This window comes from Gavialis gangeticus, unplaced genomic scaffold (assembly GCF_001723915.1).
Source record: "Gavialis gangeticus isolate Ggan-Ray unplaced genomic scaffold, GavGan_comp1, whole genome shotgun sequence".
Taxonomy (NCBI): Eukaryota; Metazoa; Chordata; order Crocodylia; family Gavialidae; genus Gavialis; species Gavialis gangeticus.
In genome coordinates this window covers 49,188,504-49,209,540 of record NW_017728997.1, presented here as the reverse complement: position 1 = coordinate 49,209,540, position 21,037 = coordinate 49,188,504, and positions in this window count along the sequence as shown.

The following is a 21,037-nucleotide window of genomic DNA, read 5'->3' as shown; positions in this document are numbered from 1 at the left end:
ACTATGATGGGAGTCTACTATAGACCCCCTACCCAGGGTCAAGTCCTTGACCAGGAGTTCACTGGGGAATTGGTTGAGGCTGCACAATCCTGGTGTATGTTTATCATGGGAGACTAACTACCCAGACATCTCGTGGGAGGAGTGCTCAGCCAAATCCGAGTCATCGCAAAGCTTTCTCTCGTGCGTGGATGACCTCTATCTGACACAGGAAGTCGACAGGCCAACAAGAGGTAAAGCACTGCTTGACCTCGTACTGGCAACTGGGGATGGCCTAATTAGTGACCTAACGATCAAAGGGAAGCTGGGTGACAGTGACCATGAGCTGATCACCTTCACCATCTGCCGTAAAGCTGGCAAGTCAGTCAGTAATACAGAAGTCCTCAACTTCAGGAAAGCTGACTCTGACAAGCTAAGGAGGCTTGTCAGAGAGGCCCTAAAGGGCCACAACCCAAAGAAGAGGGGAGTTCAGGATGAGTGGTTGCTCCTCAAGGGAGCAATCCTGGATGCACAAGCAAAGTCTATCCCGTCAGGGAGGACAGGCAGCAAAAGGGCACAGCAGCCCCCTTGGCTCTCCAGGGGACTGGCAGACCTCCTGAGTCTTAAAAGGAAGACCTACAAAGGATGGAGGACTGGAACCACCAGCAAGGAGGAATACTCTGCTCTGGTCCGGACCTGCAGAGAGCAAACCAGGAAAGCCAAGGCTGTGATGGAACTCCAGCTAGCTACAAATATCAAGGACAATAAAAAGTCCTTTTTTAGATATGTGGGGAGCTGGAGGAAAAGCAAGGGCAACATTGGACCCCTGCTAAACCAGATGGGACAACTGACAACCGATGCCCAGGAAAAAGTGAATTTGCTAAATGGATATTGTGTGTCAGTTTTTCACCAGTCCCATGGGATGCGCCTGCCCACTGTGGGTCAGGGAGGCCCGGGTGAGGGAGATTCCTTGCCCTCCATCAAAGCTGACCTCATGAAGGAACACCTTGACAGGCCTTCAAGTCAGCTGGCCCTGACAGGTTACACCCACGGGTACTCAAGGAGCTGGCAAGCATCATAGCTCAGCCCCTGGCACAGATCTTTGAGAGCTCCTGGCGCTCTGGTGAAGTGCCCAAAGATTGGGAGAGAGCCAATGTCATGCCTACCTTTAAGAAAGGGAGGAAAGTAGATCCAGCAAACTACAGGCCCATCAGCCTGACCTCTATCCTGGGGAAGGTCTTGGAAAAGATTATCAAAGAGGCCATCCTTAACAGACTAGCTGAAGGCAATATCCTAAGGGATACCCAGCATGGGTTTGCTTCAGGTAGGTCTTGCTTGACCAATCTCATTTCCTTTTATGACCATGTGACCTATCACCTGGACAAGGGGGAAGAGATTGACATTGTATATCTTGATTTTAAAAAAGCCTTCAATCTGGTATCCCACAATCACCTCCTAACCAGGATCAAGAACTCGACCAGCAATTCACCAAGGAACTGGCCGAGGCTGCACGATTCCAGTGCATGGTTGTCATGGGAGACTTCAACTACCCAGACATCTCATGGGAAGAGCACTCGGTCAAATCTGAATGGTCACAAAACTTCCTCATGTGCGTGGATGAGCGCTATATGACTCAAGAAGTCTATGGACCAACAAGAGGCGAAGCACTGCTTGACCTGGTACTGGCAATGGGGGATGATCTAACCACCAACCTAATGATCAAAGAGAAGCTGGGAGACAGTGACCATGAGCTGATCACCTTCACTATCCACTGTATAGCTGGCAAGTCAGTTAGCAAGGCAAAAGTCCTTGACTTCAGAAAAGCTGACTTTGACAAGCTCAGGAGGCTTGTTGGTGAGGCCCTAAGGGACCACGTCCCAAAGGGGCGGGGAGTTCAGGATGAGTGCTTGCTCCTCAAGGGAGCAATCCTGAAAGTACAAGCAATGTCTATCCCATCTTGGAGGAAAGGCAGCAAAAGGGCACAGCAGCCCCCTTGGCTCTGCAGGAAACTTGTGGGCCTCCTGCATTGAAAAAGAAAGACCTATAAAGGATGGAAGACTGGAGCCATCTCAAAGGAGGAGTATTTTGCACTGGTCTGGACCTGTAGGGACTGAACTAGAAAAGCCAAGGCTGCGACTGAACTCTTGGGACACTTGGGGCAAAATAACCCTGCCCAGTTCCTCCCAGATCTTCAGCCAGGGGGAACTAGAGCCTGGGGCCAGCACCTGAACTGGACTGAGATTCAATAAACAAAGCCCCTCCACCACTCCAGCCATCTCTTACACCTGCCTCAGCAGCCTCCCCTGTGTGTTCTGCCCTTGTGTGGTAAATCCTATGATCCACTCCCCTGCCCTTGTGTGTGTTGTGTGACTGAGTAAGCCAGCTCAAGTCTCCGAGCCCGTGTGTGTGTGTGTCCATCTTCCCCAGGCATAGCCTGCTTGGTTTCCTGTGGGGCTGTAGCTCAGTGAGCTTTAGCCCCCTTCCTCCCCTGCACTCCTTTCACAGCTCTAGCCTGCTCCTATTGAATTCACATGCCCTGCTGTGATTTTTGTTTCTTTTTTGATTTCCCTCTCCTTCATGTGAAGCAATGGCAGAGCAGAAGTCTTCGGGGGGGGTGCAGATGCACCTGCAGAACTTCCTGCAGCCCCCACTGTGGGGGCAGATTCCACCCAAGCCCCTGAAGGGGTGCATGTCCCTACAAACCTCAACCTGGGTTCAGAGTCCAATCAGTCCCCTCTGGGGTAGACAAGCCTGTAACCCCCACTGCAGGGGCAAGCTGAAATCTAACAGGGAGCCAGCAGGACCAGGGAGTCTCCCCCAGCCAGGCCCCTCCTGGAAGAGCTCGCAAGCCCCCCAGCTACTCTTCAGCTTCCTTCACAGCTGGGGGTGGGAAGAGCAAGAGCCCTGCCCCAAAGCCTAGACCACCATCACCTGAGGGACCAGGTATGCTACACCAGCCAGCACACCCACTCAGCCTGTCCCTGGCCCTAGCCCTGGCCCCACCAAGGCAGCCCCCCAGTGGGGGAACCACAACTATGCAAAGGTAGCTGTGAGGTGACCCACAGCTTCAGGGCCTGGACCCTTCACTGCCAGCCATTCCAGCTCGGGAAGCAGGGCCCTCTTTCCAGCTCTCACTCAAAGGCACAGGGTGAAGTGCCAACTACCCAAGCAGGAGAACCTGCACTTTGAGACCTGGATGCAGGTCCTGGCTCAGGTGGCAGGGCCCCCCCCCCCAAGATCGTGGTGGCCTCCCACTTTCATGGCAAGGGGGGCGGGCTAATTGTGCCCTGCTCCCCCAGCTCCAAACCCTGGGGAGGGTTATCTCCCCAGTGGTGGCCCTCTTGCTTGGATGCCGAGACCCCTACCTCTGCCACATGCGCTCTTTCTGCTGCCAGGTCATGATCCAGCTGGAGTAACAGGGCCTATCATACCAGCTGATATGCCCCAAGCCCAAGGAGGGTGCAGAGCCCGGGGCAAATCAGCTTGTGTGGGGACCCGCCCCTGCCCCGATCCTGGGGCAAGGGCAGGTCCTCACACAAGCTGATTTGCCCCGGACCCACCTGTCACTGGCCCCAGGTGGCAGCACCAGCTTCCTGTCATCCAGCAGGCAGATTGGGGGCCTGCAACACCAGGAGGAGTCCGGCATAGACCCAGCAGCCCTTCTGGGGCTGCGGGCAAACCCCCAATCTGCCTAATGGATGACAGGAGTCTGGTGCTGCCAGCTGGGACCAGTGCTGGGCACAGCCCTTGCCGGGAAGATCAGTGCTGTTGCTGACCCCAGCTGGTAGCACCAGCTTCCTGTCATCTGGCAGGAAAATAGGGGCTCGCCCACACCCCAAGGCAGGCTGTGGGGGCTACGTCAGACTCCTCCCAAGGGTGCAGGCCCCCAATTTGCCTGCCAGATGACAGGAGGCTGGTGCTGCCACCTGGGGCCAGCAGCAGCACCGATTTTCCCAGTGCTGGGTGGGCAAAACATCGAAACAATAAAAGTTTCAATGAAATGAAATGGAACAGTGCTTTCAAAACAAAACTTGAAACGAAACATTGTTCCATCAAAACATGGAAATGGAAGTCAAAGCAGAACAATGATATTTCACACAGCCCTAATATGCAGTGCAGAGAGCATTTTTTGTTACCAGCATGCATCTTGTGGCATCTCGAAATACTCTGAGATGCCACAAGAGGCACATGCACACTTGTCTGGACGTGCCCCATGAGATTTCTTTTGGTCCAATCCTCCAACTTGTTGAGGTCTCCTGGAATCCTAGCCCTACCCTCCAGTGTATCCACTTGGTGAGCTTGGTGTTACCTGCAAACTTGCTGAGGGTGTACTCTATGCCATCTTCCAAGTCATTGATGAAAATATTGAACAAAACCAGCCCCAGGACCAACCCCTGGGGCTCTCCACCTGATATTGGCAACCAACTAGACATGGAGCCACTCACTACTACCATCTGAGCCCGATGCTCCAGCCAGTTTTCTGTCCACCTTATACTCCATTCATCCATACTTCTTTAGATTGCCTGCAGGAATGTTGTGGGAGACCATATCAAAAGCCTTACTAAAGTCAAGGTAAACCACATCCACTGGTCTCTCCATGTCTGTAGAGCCGGTCATTTCATCATAGAAGACAATCAGGTTGGTCGGCCCTGACTTGCCCTTTGTGAATCCATGTTCACTGTTCTGACTGTTTCTAATCATCTTCTTCCCTTGCAAGTGCTTAGAAATGGATTCCTTGAGGACCTGTTAAATATTTTTTCCAGGGACTGAGGTGAGGCTGAACAGTCTGTAGTTCCCTGGATCCTCCTTTTTCCCTTTCTTAATGATGGGCACTATGTTTGCCCTTTTCCAATCATCCAGAACCTCCCCCAGTTGCCATGATTTTTCAATGATGGCCAGCAGTTCTGCAATCACATTGGCCAATTCCCTCAGCACTCTCAATACATCGCATCCAGCGCCATGGACTTGTACACATCCGCCTTTTCTAAATAGTCCCTAACCTGTTTTTTTTGCCCCTGTTGGCTATTCACTTCCTCCCAAACCTGTGCTGCCAGGTGCAGTGGTCTGGGAGGTCCCCCTGTCTCTGAAGACTGAGATGAAAAAGACATTGAGTACTTCAGCCTTTTCTGCATCCTCTGTCACTAGGTTGCCCCTTCATATTTAGTAAAAAGACCCACACTTTCCCTGATCCTCCCCTTGTTGCTGACATACGTGTAGAAACCATTCTTGTTAACCTTCATGTCCCTTGCTGTCGCTCCAATTGTGCTTCGCCCTCCCTGATTTCCTCCCTGCATGCCCAAGCAATACCCTTAGGGCCCTGGCAGACATGCAGCTCCCTGCTCTAACTCACAGCACCTCATAGAAAGTGCCATGAGTTAGAGTGACCTGACACCAGACCAACAGACATTTTCTGAAGTTACCACTGCCTCAGCTGAACTATTCTTTGAGCAAGCTGCTCAGGAAAGTGGCTAGGTCACGTCCAGTAGGCCACCTCCCAATCTTCTTACAGGTGATCCCCTTCAGGATACTGGCAGTGATGCTGCTCACTGTCTTGTCCAGGCACATCAGGAGGCAGGAGTGGGTGACCACTGCAACATCACAGAGGTCTCCTATGTGGGACACATTGGCATCTCCCTGCTGGTAGGAACATGCAGGATTTCACTGCTGGCCTGCAGTGGCAGGGGCAGCCACTTCCTGAGCAGCTGCTGGATCTCGGCATCTGCCTTCTTGAGAGAAATCTTGGGGACCACTGTGCCCCTCAGGATGAATAATGTGTTCACTGCATCTATCTTCTGCCAGGGGGCAGCAGGAATAAGTCCAGCTTGAATGCATGCTGCACAATCCTACAGATGGTTTCTTCTGGTGCCTGCTTTTCCTGGTGTCTGGTGGGTGCTCCCAGGTACATGTAGCTCTCTCCATCTCTCAGGCATCTCATCTGCTTGCCCTGGATAGTGAGGCTGGAGTCCAGGGTGGTGCTCTTCTTCTTGCAGTCAATGTGGATCCTTCTTCTTCAGTAGGCTGTACTTCAGGGGTGGGCAATTATTTTGGGCAGAGGGCCACTTACTGAGTTTTGGCAAGCCATCAAGAGCCCCATGACAGGCAGGCAGGGGCAGATAAATATTAATTTTCTAAATTTTTTAGGGGTACCAGAGACCAGATAGAATTGGTCCACCCCTGCTGTACTTGATGTTTTCTTTCCTGGGTACAGTGTCCCTGGTCCTGCTCAGGCTGGCCTCCACCTCCTTCAGTGTGAAGTCCACCTAAAGTATGAAGTCCACACGAGGACAACGGAGGTCAGGAGTCTGACAGACGTGGGGTGCGAGGCACCTGATTTCATCTGGAGGTTAAAGAATACAGTTAAAATAGTTGAACAGAGTTTTCTGAGAGATCTGGAAGAATGCTGAGGGTCCCTCCAGGATCTCCCACATCGCCTTGGGGTGGTTAACCAGGTAAAGATTCTGGATACTGGAAGCTGCCTCCAGGTCATAGTGCTGGCACTGGGGACATCTTCTGGGGTGGTGCTGGTGCTGTGCCAGTCTGGCTGCTGGGACACTGCTTCCTGAGGGTTGCTTGGGTTGAGTGACTGCTGACAGCTCTTTGGTGAACCAGGCCCCTGAGGCTTCAGAGGTATCAAAGCTGGTGGCCTTGGTGAGCTCCTCCATCCAGATGGTCTGCCAGGGTTTGGGCAACATCTGTGAAGGGGTGGGCTCTTTTGGTGGCTTGGGGTCATCCCGGAGAGGTTGGTCAGTGGTTCTGGGTGGCTCTGGGGCTCCACAATCTGGGCTGCTAGAAGCCGTGATCACATCTGGTTAGGGCGGAGCTCTGCGTGGCAGCATAGCTGGGGCAAGCCTCACTGCAGAGAGACCCCTCCTTGCCTGGTCTGGGGAGACTGGTGGTGTCACTGGCTTGGCAGGCCCCCTCACCATGACTGTGTTCCAGCATACTGTAACAAGGATGGCAGGCCTCACTGCCATAGGCCTTCTCGCTGCTCCCTGATCTTGGCACATCTTCTGATGCATCTTCAGCTGTTTCAGTGCGGTGAAGCGCATCTTGAAGAAGGCACAGAAGAAGGTGAGGCATTTCTGGTGGATCCATCTCAGATTCTTCTGTAGGTCATTGTGGGACTTGTACTGTGTGGGCAGGACACAGATGGGGCAAGCCAGCTTCTGTGGAAGGGGATGGGTACTAGTGTTATCAGTTCATTCTCTGTTGGCCTTGAAGGCACCTCTAAAACTAGCAAGCTACTTTTCCAGCATTTTTGTGCAAACTATATATGGTATACCTGGTTTCATATTAATTGGAACCTACTTCAGTTCATGCCTTTGTGTGATTTGTAAATGCACTGATCCCTGGTTGTATTAATCCATAGTACAGTGAGGCCTACACCAAGCAGTGAAGACTTGGTCAGAGTATATAATGTACACAAGCTCACTTGTCAGATTATAGACTGGTCAAGTTGGCCATGCCAGTCCTAAGTCTTTCACCTCCTCTTCTTCTGGCTGGCCTGCCCAAAGAAGGAAGGACTACCACAGCTTCAGAAGTTGTTTTTGGCAGTGGACAAAGAACCACTCTTCTTCAGCATGGTTCTTAGTTTTGTAGGAGTCACTTTTCAGTTGCTGTGCCTCATGGACCACAGTCATGGCTAGTTGGAAAAACCCAAGTCCTCCAGATTGGCAAAATTATGTGCTCCTAATGGTAAGCAATCTGTACACCTTAAATCATGGCTGAAGGTTCATCACATGGCTCTTGTTCTTGCAAATTGATCAAGGTTAACTGAAGATTAGATGTCATACCTAAAGCACAAATAATAGGATCTAAGTAGGGTCTTTGCCAGGAGGGTTGTGAAGTCATTCTTCTGACTGAGGTAATGGTTACAGGACCCACAATCATCAAATATAATCATATTTAAAGTTATATAAAGACCTAATTGACACAGTCTCTCTATGCATACACTTTATTCCTGCAAGTACTTCTTTATTCTCAGAATTCCTTTAAAAAATCTTTTTTTTACTAAAAAGAATTGGAGAATAAAGAAAAAAGAATAAATTCTAAACATCTATTGATCTTTGACCCAAAAACACAAGCTGCTTTTATATTTTATCTAAATAAATTTTACTTATGATTAGAGTTGCCCCAAGCCCAACTCAAATTTGGATCCAGGTTCCTTATCTGATCAAAACCTTCTTTCCATTACTTGCTTGCTTGTCTGAGCATCTGGATGGTCCTTGATTGTATCCCATTCAATTAATGACAGATCTGACTTCGCTTTCCTTGTAAGAGCTGATCAGATTACAGGAAAGATCATGTGGCTGCAGGCCAAAATTACTCATTCTTCCCAAGAACACCCTGATTTAGGTTTAACACTTAGTCACTCCATTCTGAGACAGATTAAATATCTAAAATATAATAATACATTGACAATACCATTACAGAATTAAAGCCAAGAGGAACAATTAATTCAGAGAACTAGATAATTGTGGTGGGTTTGTATTATAATATCTCAAGGAATTATTCTATCTCCTAAAACAGGACCTTTTTTAAATAAAAGTCTTATATGTGATGAGAGAAACCAAATCTTCTTTCAATGTGTATACACAACTATCAGTTGGAGTACTGTGTGCTTCATAGGAAGGAAAAACCTAGAAATGTTGTTTTCAAGTAACAGCAGCTGCAACAGCATAGCAGATTCTGCAACAGTTATGCATTTATAATTACAGCACTCTGGAGCAAGTCCTTGAGCAAGCAAAAAGACTTAGGACTTGTCTTCTCCCTAGCAGCTTTTCTTCCAGCTCTTGTTAATGTACCTGTGCAAGTTAAGCCACTTACTGATTACTGTTTTTAGAATATGATGCATCAGCAGGCCAGAAGCCACAACAATAAAATTCCTCCTTCACTTCAAGGTTTTATATGTAACCATTCTGGCAGGTATCAATAGCAATAACAAGTATTTAATATGCCATCTAGGAACCCCTTTTAAAAATAAATGAAACATTTGGCTCTAAAATGTTATAGATCTGTACTCAAATTTTGGTTCTAGGAATTTAAAATTGAAATAATCAAGGTCATGTTTAATAGTGATGTTTCCCCTCTTATAAGTATATACAGCATCTGTGACTGAGTCATATATGTTTGGTTAGAGTCTTACCATATTTGTCACATACAGCATGGCATGGAATATAATGCACAAGACAGAATAAAGAAAAATATATTTTTCCAGAGTTATGGCTGCATAGAGCAGGGGCAGAGTCTAATCTGCAGCTGACTCACTCTCCATTTCCTGCTTAACTAAACCCTGGCTTCTGTTGATGACTGGTCTCCATGGGTGGATCCATGATTTTGAAAAGAACTAAAGAGTTTTCAGGGTTGTAAAATAGGAGAGAGACCAGGAGCAGCTAGCTGATAGCAAAATCACCCTAAGGAAGATTAGCTTGATTAATAGAACATCAATGCCATTTAAAAAAAGGAGAGATGTTCTTTAACATCTATGCAATGAAGAACAATGAGCCATTATTCTTCTTTGTTCTGAAAAGACCAGCAGGAGGAAAAAGGAAGGAGGGTTTTGATGTATATATATATAAAGGAGATGTACTTGTGTTCTGAGGTGCAGTATGAAATGGAAGGTAAGCGTGTTTGAAAGCCTCTGGGTAAAGGTCAGAGAGGAAAGTAGCAGGGAGGATATCATGGTGGGCATCTGCTATAGGCCACCAAACCAGGAGGAAGAGGTGGATGAGGTCTTTTTTAAACAATTGACATAAACTTCCAAACTACAGGACCTGGTTTTCATGGGGGACTTTAATTATCAGGACATCTCCTGGGAAACAGCAGTGCACAAGCAGTCCAACAAATTTTTGGCATGTGTTGGGGATACCTTCTTGATGTGGATGGCAGAGGCGCCAACTAGGAGAGAAGCTTTTCTCAACTTGCTGCTGACAAACGGGGGGGGGAAATAGCTGAGAATGTGAAGGTGGAAGGCAATTCAGATGACCTTGAAATGATAGAGTTCAAGATCCTAAGGGGAAGAAAGGAGAGCATCAGCATAAGGAGACACTGGGACTTCAGTAAAGCAGACTTTACTAAATTCATGGAACTGATGGGCAGAATCTCTCTGGGGACAACTCTGAGGGGAAAAGGAGTCCAGGAGAGCTGGCTATACTTTACAGAGATCCTCTTCAGGATGCAAGAGCAAACTATCCCATTGCAACAGAAGTGCAACAGGAGACTAGCCTGGCTAACAGCAATCTCTTCAATTAACTGAAACCCACCAGAAATGGTGACTGAAGGCTGCCCAGATAAAGAGAAGTTTAAAATCCACATTTGAGTCCTCATACAGCAGCTTGATAAGGGTCCAATGATGGGAGCTTGGCCAGTGTTGTGACAGCTGCACAAAACACCACATTTGAACATGCTATTAAGGCTTCACAGTTCAATGCTGCCAAGTTAGGGAAAGTCAGGAGGAGACCACATACTGCATGGAGCAATAAATAGAAGTTGAACCCTCAAGGGATTAATTTGCAGCCCCCAGGCTCCCACTTGGATGTTCTTCCACTTCATTTCTCCAGCTGGAACAGTTGTTGGGCCTCTGGGCTCCCCCTCCCTCTCTCCCTCCAGCTTCCACTTCCTGTCCCTGCCCCAGGAGGTAGGGTGGGGGCAGTGCAGCATAGCTCAGCCCACCAGTCCAGGGGAGCCTGCAGCACAGTGCAGCACAGCAGGAGAACCTGTGGCCAGGGAGTTGGAGGTGGGGGCAAGAGCAGCAGGGAGGGCATCCATGCAAAGTGTGATCCAGGGGGACTGTGGCCATAGTGGTGCAGGCCCCATTGGTGCACTTCATGCAGCATGTGGCCCCCAGCCACTTAGAAGGTGGCTTGCCTTTGAACCTCAAACAGCCTTAGGCATGAGATAGGTGCCAAGACACTCAGCTCAGCCAACATGGAAGAAGTCTCAGGCCTGCACAGTAGAAGAACTTTAGACGCGTACATAAATCTTCTGTCAAAAACTTAAGCCTCTAAAGCTTCTCAGGTGCTTAAGTAGCTGTGTGTGATTTTTATGGCTCACTTCTTTGGAATTAGGCATCAAAAATTCCACCTAATTTGCATTCCAGGTGCCTCAGCCCTTTAATGTATCTGGCCTATGTTTCACTAAATTAATGAATTTGTTTTCATGTAACCTCTGTGAAATGAGGGGCTATTGTTATCCCATTTCAAAGATGAAGAAGAGAGAGAGAGAGAGACTAAGACTAATTTTGGTGTCTGACTTGAGATAAGTAGGACCTGATTTGTCAGAGTACTTAGCATTATAAGGCAATTTCTGTGTTCAAGCACAGCTCCCATTAATGCCAATTGTGGCTCTCATTGCTCAACACTTCTTCAGATCATATCCCAGAGTCTCAAGTAAGAAAAAGAGCACGTACAATTAGTGAGCTTGTCTGAAAAGTTTGGTGAAGCAGTTTGCCCAGCATATCACAGGAATATTGTAGCAGAGGAAGGGATAGAATCCAGTTCTCCAGAGCAGCATTCATTGGCTTTAAGCATTAGATGTTCCCTTGTCTTCCTGCAATTCCTTTCGTTCTTCTCTTCACACCTTCCAACTTCTGCAACAAATGAAACAGGTCCCACAGACAAATCTCCTTTAGTAAACTACCCTGGTTCATCCCCAAAACTAGTTCTCCCCTATGTACTTAATGAGATCGTATGGGAAAATAGTTCATGGTCATGAAATTAAAGATTCTAATATTATAAAAGCCTGTCTGTCTGTCTGTAACGCTTTATTTGTGCTCTGATTGGCTGACAGAAACCAGCAATCAGAGTGCTCCAAGCGTGGGGGAGCACCACCATGATTCTGAAGCTACGCCGAGGGTGGGAGAGCTAAGGCCAGCAACGCTGGCCTAGACTCCCCCACCCTGCTCCCTGCAAGAGGCACAGCAGCAGCAGCTTGGAGCGTTAGGTGGTGGCACTCCATCCCAGCCCCCTCCCCCTCCCCCTCATCATTCTTGACGAGTAGTTGGCTAGTAGTATCGTAAAGCATGTGCATGGGAGGACACATTAAGGGCCAGCAGGAGAGGCAGATAGAAAATGTGAACACTGAGTTTCATAGATACTTTGTGGCAGAGCACCTTTGGGTGCCTGCCACTTTAAGGGCAGAGGCAGGCAGCTACCAGATGCCTGATGAGGGCAACCATTTTGAACACTAGGCATATAAAGGCTGCAGTTTGCTGCTGCCAGCCCAGGCAGAAACATTGCCTAGCTGAGCTGCAGCAGGAACAACCCAAGAGGTATGGGCAAGAGCTGTGATGTAGGGGAGGAACGGAGTTATAGATAACACCTCTGGCATCAGGGCAAGAATGGGCAGCCTCCCACCTAATTAAAACTAATTGAGAAACAACAAGGCATGGCAGGTGAGTGAGGCGGGCAGATAGCTCAAAGACAGGTGGGCGGGCCAGCGTGAGGTCTGGCCTCGAACGTGCTCCTGTCACATACAGGCTTACAGCAGAAGAATAGTGAAACACAGGCATTTGGGGTTCTGTTCCATGTTAGGAAAGCATATTCTAGTGGGTATAGATTCTTCTACCAGTTGTTATCAACCTTTTTCAAGTCAGGTCACACCTCCAAAACATTTCTGAATTTGGTGACATCTCCAGTTGAGAAACCACTATTGTAAAGCTTCAGATTACCTCAGTAATTCTCAGCCAGGGTACTGCCACACTCTCCTGCCTGTATTAGGATTATCTAATAAACCTAAAGAAGGCAAGAGCAAAGGTGTAAGTAATGAGTTTTGTGCTCTGAGCAAAATTCCTTTGTGCCCCTGAGGGGCATGGGAAGGTGTGGGGAAGGAGGGTGGTCTTCCCTGCCCTAGGTGTCCCTCCACTCTGTTTCTCCAGCCAGGTCGTGCAGTGGTGCTCCAGCCCAGCCAGACTTCTCTGGATGAGCAGTGCAAAGTGTTGTAGCAGTAGCACATACCACAGCCCTTCTCAGGCTGCCCCTGCATGCTCTCATAGAAACAGAGGGACACAGGACATCTCCCGTGCCCAGCATACCTTTGTTTCTGAGATGAGAGTGTAAGGTCAGACCAGGAAGAGCTGCATGAAGAGCATGGGCTCCAGCTGCAACTGCTTCCTGATTTGACTCCACAGCTGTGCATGGTAGTACCACCTGGCTGCAGTGGCACCTCCACCATGGCACCCTTGGAAGAGGGTTGGGACACCCCAGTTGAAATCCATTGATCTACTCATTCTCTGAGAGTCTGACATCTCCCACCATGTTCCCTCTAACATGTTCCTGTCCCAGTTCTGCCTCTTTACTACCTCTGACTCCTCATTCCCATCCAGTTCTCTTCAGCCATCTAGTTTTGGTTTCTAGTCCTCAAGCTTCTTATCCCAGTCCATGTCTCCTTTGATTCCCAGTCAGTCACAGTCTTCCTCTCCAACCAGTCCCAATTTCCTTTTCCACTCTTAGCTTCTTATCTCAAAACTAATCCTCTGTACCTTCTGCAGGTACAGGTCTTCTCTTTTCTGGAATTGATTCAAGTAGTTTCTCCTACCTGTATGGCCTGGGCCAGCAGAGGAGCACTGTACATGAAGAAGAGAGGAGAGACTCCCTTTTCTGAGATCTGATCCTCATCCCTCATTTACCCTGTGAGAAAGTGAGAAGTCTCAGACTACCACTCTGTTGGAACTCACCTGTCCTTTCTCCCACCCTCTCACTCTCCCAGCATGTCTTGATGTTCAGGTACTCTTGGGGAGGTATGATGGTCCCTCAGGTTGAAGGTCAGTTTAGCTGAACCACCTGTTCTTTTGCAGAGCTCCACTTTCAAAACTTGTGCCATGGGTGCTTGTGGGACTGACTGTGTCTGTCTTGGGGCAGTTGATTGTCTGTATTGAGTCTTTCCTCTCCTTAGCCTGGTTTTGTAGGCGTTAATTGATGGTAATTAACTTGCTACATGAGGTAGGTCCTGTGCATTGAGCTGGTCCCTGAGTGAATCATGATTGGTTGGGAACTGGTAACACAGCAGCTTAGCAGCCAGGCCTGCAGTAGCGTCTCCCCTCCCTGCCCCAAGACAGACACAGTCAGTCCCACAAGCAACCATGGCACGAGTTTTGCCTGTCTGCAGCTAGGGGTGCAGGGCCCCAGAACCCCACTGCACCAATCTCCTTAACAGCTGGCAGGTGTCATGGCCACAGCAGGGGCCACCATCCCTGCAGCTGTCACCCTGCTGCACCTTAACACACGCAGTGTCACCCGTGTCACGAGTTTTGCTTGTCCACAGCTTGGGGGGCAGTTCCCCTCAAACCCCTGCACTGATCTTCTTGAATCTTGGCAGGCTTTATGGCCTCAGCATAGGCTACCGCCCCTGCAGATTTCACCCCACTATGTTGTAACGCCTAGATGTGACATGAGTTTTGCTTTCAAGAATGTGGGGTGCAGTTCCCCCCAAACCTGTGCACCAATCTTCTTGAAACTTGGCAGGCTTCATGCTCTCTGTGGAGTCTACCACCCCTGAAATTTGCATCCAAATCAGGCAAAAAACAACAAAGGTATAGATGTTTAATTGTTTCCCTATTATACCCTATGGCTGGATCTCCAAGGTGGCTCCAAAGCGCTTCAGAAGCTCCGAACGACGAGGCAGTGCTTCAACCCGGACGTGCTGCTTCGGATCCTGAAGTGTCCAAAGCACCTCCAGATCTGAAGCTCTGTCCGAAGCCTCGCACAGCCCTATTGAACATTCATAAACATAATATTAATTCACTTCTGAGTCTGTTGTATACATTCATTCAAAATGTCCCAAAATTAACTAACTTCTTTTCCTTTAATCTTATAAATTCATTCAAAATGTCCATGGATTAATATATTTCTTAATCAATCCTATAAAGTCATTCAAAAATCCATAAATTAATTCTCTTCTTATTTCTTATTTAAGCCCATCAATTCGTTTGAAACATCCCCAAATTAGTTCACTTCTGGATTCTCGACACAAATATCCATGAATACATCCATTTCTCATTTCTTGATTAAGCCTCATGAATTCCATCCTTCCTGCAGTTCTCAACTCCATCCCCTGATGGACGATCACAGCATAATTTCATCCTATATTCACAAGCACCCAGAACTGGATGCAGTACTCCAGCTGAAGCCTGACCAGTGCCGCATAGAGGGGGGGAGTATCACCTCCTTGGACCTGCTTAAGATGCATCTGTGGATGCATGACAAGGTGCAGTTGGCCTTCCTGATTGCATCCCCACACTGCTGGCCCATGTTCATCTTGGAGTCAATGATGACTCCAAGATCCTTTTCTGCCTCTGCACTGATGAGAAGGGAGTTCCCCAGCCTGTAGGTATGCTGCTGGTTTTTCCTTCCCCAGGTGCATCACCTTGCACTTGTCAGTGTTGAATCCCATCCTATTCTCATCCACCCACCCCTCTAACCTGTCTAGGTCTGATTGTAGCCTATTCCTTCCTTCTAACGTGCCCACATCCCCCCACATCTTAGTGTCATCAGCAAATTTGAACAGGGTGCTTTTTACTCCCTCATCCAAGTCACTGATGAAGATGTTGAACAGTGCGGGCCCGAGGACCGAGCCCTGGGGAACCCCACTGCCCACATCCCTCCAAGTCAAAAATGACCCATCCACCACCACTCTCTGGGTGCAGCCCTCCAGCCAGTTGGCGACCCATTTGGCCGTGTGGGTGTCGACACCACAGTCCCCCAGTTTCTTAATGAGAATGGGGTGAAAAACAGTGTCGAAGGCCTTCCAAAAGTCCAGGAAGACTATGTCCACTGCATCTAAGGATTTGGTGACCTGGTCGTAGAAGGCCACCAGGTTGGTCTGCAGTGGAGGGCACTTCCCGAGGTGCTTTTCCTTGGGTGTGTGGCCCTGCAAGGAAAGGAAGTAGCCGTCAATTTCTTCCTCCACCTCCCTGATTCCCCTCAGCTTGCTAACTTCCTCCTGAAGCTCCCTCACCTGTGCCTCCAGGGCCCTAAGGTGGGCGCCTGCAGGACAGGTGTGGGGGTCCCCAATCCCTGCCCCCCAGCCTTGCTGGGAAACCCCCTCAGGCCAGGGGGTGGGGGGACACCAGCTCCTCCATGGGCTCTGTCTGGGTGGAGGCCTCACCCAAGCCCCGGGTAGGCTGCTCCCCTCCCGGGCAGGGGCCCTGGCAGCCCTCCACGTCAACACCATCATAGGAGTTGCTGCTTGTTTTTAGCTTAGTGCAGTGCCTTCTCCCTGCCCTAGTAGGAGTCTTCCTCCTGGCCCTTCCTGCTCGCCCGCCGGCGCAAATACTGACACAAACACTGGCGTGCTCCGTTCGCACCACGTGGCACCCTACCGGTTCAGCTAAGAGGGATCTGGGGGCTTCCCCTCCAGATCCAGCTCAGCTGCGTCTGGTCCTTCTGCCCACTTACCTTAGGGGGATCAGCTGCTGCTGCCCTGCTGCTGGATCTGCTGCTGCTGGCTAAGTCAAACCGTGGCTTTTAAAGGCCACGGTTTGAATTTCCCGCCTCTGCCCCAATCAGCAAATCAGGCGCTCCAGTCTTCCCAGAAGTGCCTGCCGGCAGTCCCGCCCCCACACTCCCCTGCTGGGGGGATCTGGTGCCTCCAGAGCCTGCTTCCCAAGGGTTAACCCCGGGGGTGCTCCCTAGCTTGGGGGGACAGTCCCCCCTAGCCCTCCACCTGTTTGCGCACTCTGTTCACACAGCACAGCTCCCTACCAGCTCAGGTAAGAGGGATCCAGGGGGCTTCCCCTCCAGATCTGGCTCAGCTGCATCCAGTCCCTCTGCCCACTTACCTTAGGGGGATCAGCTGCTGCTGCCCCCGCTGCTGGCTCCACTGCTGCTGCATCCGCCTCCGCCTCGAGTCTGGTAAGGGGGCACACGTGCGTGTGGGACACACGTGTGCCTGGATCCCTCCTCTCCCCACTGCTTCTGGCTCCTGAGAAGAACTTGAGAAAAACGATATGCATTTCTCTAGCCTCCTATTGGAAACAGATGGACATTTTTTTAAATTAAAAAAATCAGCCTAGGGCAGACAGTTGTCATGGAAAATGTCAGTCTTCATGGTAAAAAAATTGGCAAAATTATAAATAACTGAAAACAAAGATCTATGATGGCATGTGACAGACAACATCACTAGATATTTGGCTACTTCTGCCTATACACACAGTTACATGAAAATCCTCAGCTAGGTCAGTATTCAGTTATAGCACTAGGTCTGTGTGAGTTGGCAGCGATCCGATCCAGCTTCGAATCTGGCTGCTTCGGATGGCCATGATCTGATCCAGAGCTCTGGACTGGGTTTCCACCTCAATCTGGCCGAAGCGACCTGGCCATAAGGTATAATGGGGAATCAGTGGAAGATCTATAACTTTGTTGTTTTTTATATGATTTGGATGAAACATGCAGGGATGGTAGCCTCTGCTAAGAGCATGATGCCTACCAAATTTCAAGAAGATCAGTGCAGAGGTTTGGGGGGCCAAACTCATATCATGGCTGTGTGTTACACCACAGTGGGCTGAAAACTGCAGGGGTGGTGGCTCTTATTGAGGCCACAATGTCTGCCAAGTTTCAAGAAGATCAGTGCAGGGGTTGGGGGGGGAACCGCACCCCAAGCTGCTGACAGGCAAAACTCATGACACAAATGACCCTGTGTGTTTTAAGGCGCAGCAGGCTGAAAACTGCAGGGGTGGTAACTCTTACTGAGGCCACAGTGCCTGCCAGCTGTGTGTGTCCTAGAGCAGGCCTGAGTGAGTGCTGGGCCCTGACAGGCCGCGAAGCCGCTTGCCAGCTGTGTGTGTCTCACTGGGGGAGTCTGTCGTTTGGGGTCCTGCACCCCAAGCTGCTGACAGGCAAAACTCGTGATGTGGGTGGGTGACACTATGTATGTGTTAAGGTGCACCCTTCCTGGTGCTGGGGCCTCTGCACAACACAGCAGTGTTCTCCACTGAGGCCTCTTCCTCCCCTACAGCCTCACACCTGGTCCTCCGCTTTACGTGACAACAGGTACAATAACTTAGCTGGCTCAACACCAGTAGCATCAGCAGCAGCAGCAAAGGTACCCACACGGAGCTGTCACAGAGCCTGTTGTTTTATAAAGGAATTAACAGCAAGAAGTAAAGATGTTGTGTTGGCCATATGATGTCATTCATGGTGTGTGATGGCTTATCTTGTGTTTTTATGTCTATGTGTGTATTATGAAAAAAAAGGAGTACTTAAAAAAATGAATCTTTGGAAGCTTTAGGGTTGAAAACCCCTTTGTCAGGCTGAGGAAGTACCTGCAGTTGGTCCTGGATGGAAGGAATAGTAAAGAAGCCAGATGCTGGCCTGGCTCGCAATGCAGGCAAGAAAGCCAGTCAGTGAAAATGGAAATAGAGGCATCAGGGGGTGAGGGACAGGCTGAGGTGAGGGGTAGGAGGGTAAGGGGGATGTAGCAGCGCAGGTAAAAGTGCAGAGGTACCTGGGGTGTCAGATGTCCGGCTGGTCGCAGTGTGCCAGAACTCCACTGTGTATATTGAGTCCATGAGTTTCTGTACCTACTACCTAGGAGGCTGATGAAGTGCAGTTCATAGGCCCAGCTCTGAAAAGTGGTTTGTACATTCAAACAAGCACCTAACCGCATCACCAGAACTGAAGCCAACTTCCTACAGCTCAAAACACAAAACTTGCCAACTATCTCCAGTACCCCCACAACCTGCACACCAGAATCTATCAAAGACAACAATACCCAACTGCCTGTGGGGGCACATTCCTCACCAAAAAAACACTCTGCCTACAGTCTCTCAGTCCTGATCCTGAGAGGGAACAAATTACAATGCAAACCACTTTTCAGAGCTGGGCCTATGAACTACACTTCATCAGCCTCCTAGATAGTAGGTACAGAAACTCATGAACTCTATATACACAGTGGAGTTCTGGCACACTGCGACCTGCCGGACGTATGCCACCCCAGGCACTTCTGCACTTTCACCTGAGCTTCTACATCCCCTTTTTCCCCCCAGCCCCCACCCCAGCCTGTCCCTCCTCCCCCGATGCCTCCATTTCCATTTTCACTGACTGGCTTTCTTGCCTGCATTGTGTGCCAGGCCAGCCTCTGGCTTCTTTACTATTTCTTCCATCCAAGACCACCTGCAGGTACTTCCTCAGCCTGACAAAGGGGTTTTCAACCCTAAAGCTGGCATCCTGGGCAGCTAAGCTGAGCTCACCGGGAGCCTCACAACTGCACTGCAACCAGCAGGCGTCAGGCCTGTCAAAGACGTGACAGATCTGGGCATTCCCCAGCCAGGACTTTGTGTGTGCATGCATTAGCTAGAGGTTATGGTGCCTCCTCCCTGCCTTTCACCAGGGGATCATTGGTCCTGGCATTTGTGGGGCTGCCATGCTGCCAGCAGTCCCACCAGGCCTCCCAACCCTGGCAGGGTACAATTTTAGTGGTCATGCCCAGGACCTGGGGCCTCCTCCTTCCCCATAGCCCCAACCCAATACCTCCAAGTTTGTCCTGGCAGGGGAATGTTCTTCCCCTGCTGGCTAGTGATGCAGTTAGTGCCCCCTCCAGCTGACAGCGGGGCATTACTTGGCTTTTCAAAACCACCAAAAAGGAAATTGGTGTAGAAAGAGTGAGGAGGGTGGCACTCAGTCCGTCTGCAGGTAGAGCTTGGGGAACCCCAGCAGCAGGAGGTTCACCTTTAGGAACACCAGCTACTCCACCAACATAGGATCCAAGCAGGTGTGGAGGGGTGTCATAATATCCCCAGCAAAGCTAAACACCCTCTCACTTGGAACACTAGTCGGTGGACAGGACAGGTGTTGCCAGGCAAAAGTGGTCAGATCCTGCCACATCTGGCTGCGCCTTGCCCAGTAGGCCAACGGGTCACATTCCAATGGCTCCACATCCTCAGCGAGATAGGTAGCCACCAAAGCCTCAGCACTACTTGCCCGAGGCTGGGGTCTGGTGCGTTTGGACCCCAGTATTGAAGCCATGCCCATGGAACACATTGCCAGTGGCTGGCACGGAGGAGATTGGCTGGTGCTGGTGCCGGTGCTGGGAGCGCTGGCACAGGAAAGTAGATCCTCCTCTTCCACATCCCCTCACCACTGTACTTCAGCCTCCCTGACTTTGTTCACCAGCACCTGCATCCAGTGATCAAGGGTTTTGGGGCTGCCAGTGCACATGCTCCCCTTCACTCTCGGGTCGCACATGCCCGGCATCATGTGGACTGTACTGGACCACAAGGGATCCAGCTGTCTCCTGATGCCCTCCTTCAGCCACCTCACTAGTGCCTACACATCTGGTGACAGTGGCCTGCCCCACCCAGGAACATGGATCCCCAGGAACTTCTCCATTTGGTTCTCCAGTTCCCTCACTAGGGGGATCACCTGGCTGAGGAAGGCATCGCCAGCACTAAGGGTCTCAGTGGCCTCGAGGACCACCAACATCTGGGAGATAGTACCCCACTGTTCAGGGGGGCGCTGATCCCTATCTCCCCAAGCAAGGTCATCTCATGGATGGCCTTCTGTTGCCCCACCAACCTCTCGAGCATCAGGTATGTGGAGTTCCACCAAGTCTCCACATCCTGTATGATTCTGTGCTGCAGGATGCTCAGCTCTGCCTGTTTCTCCTGCAGCATCTTGCCTCCCTTGATGCTGCGGTGGAAGTAGCCCGCCACCTTCCTGCATTTCAAAATCAGCTGGCTTGTAGCAGTGCTGGTGGCAGCACCATCACTGGCAGCCCTGCCCCCTCCAAGGTATCCCTCACTATCAGGTGTAGCCTGTGTGCCACACAGCAGATGCCAACGAAGTTGGCATCACAGACAGCCTTCTCCATGTTGGCCCCGTTGTTGGTGACCATGAACCCATGGGTGAGCTTGGCCTGCCCAACGAGCCACCCCTGCACCATGCGGTTCATGGCCCCCATGATCTCCCTTGCCGTGTGGGACTCATCCAGCACCTTGGCTTGCAGTAGAGCCCACCAATGGCCTGACTGATCGCACCAGTGCCCCGTGAGGGAGAGGTAGGCGTGATCGCCACCCCAGCTGCTCCAGATGTCGGAGGTGAAGTGCAAGGCTACCTGAGGCCCTGCCTTG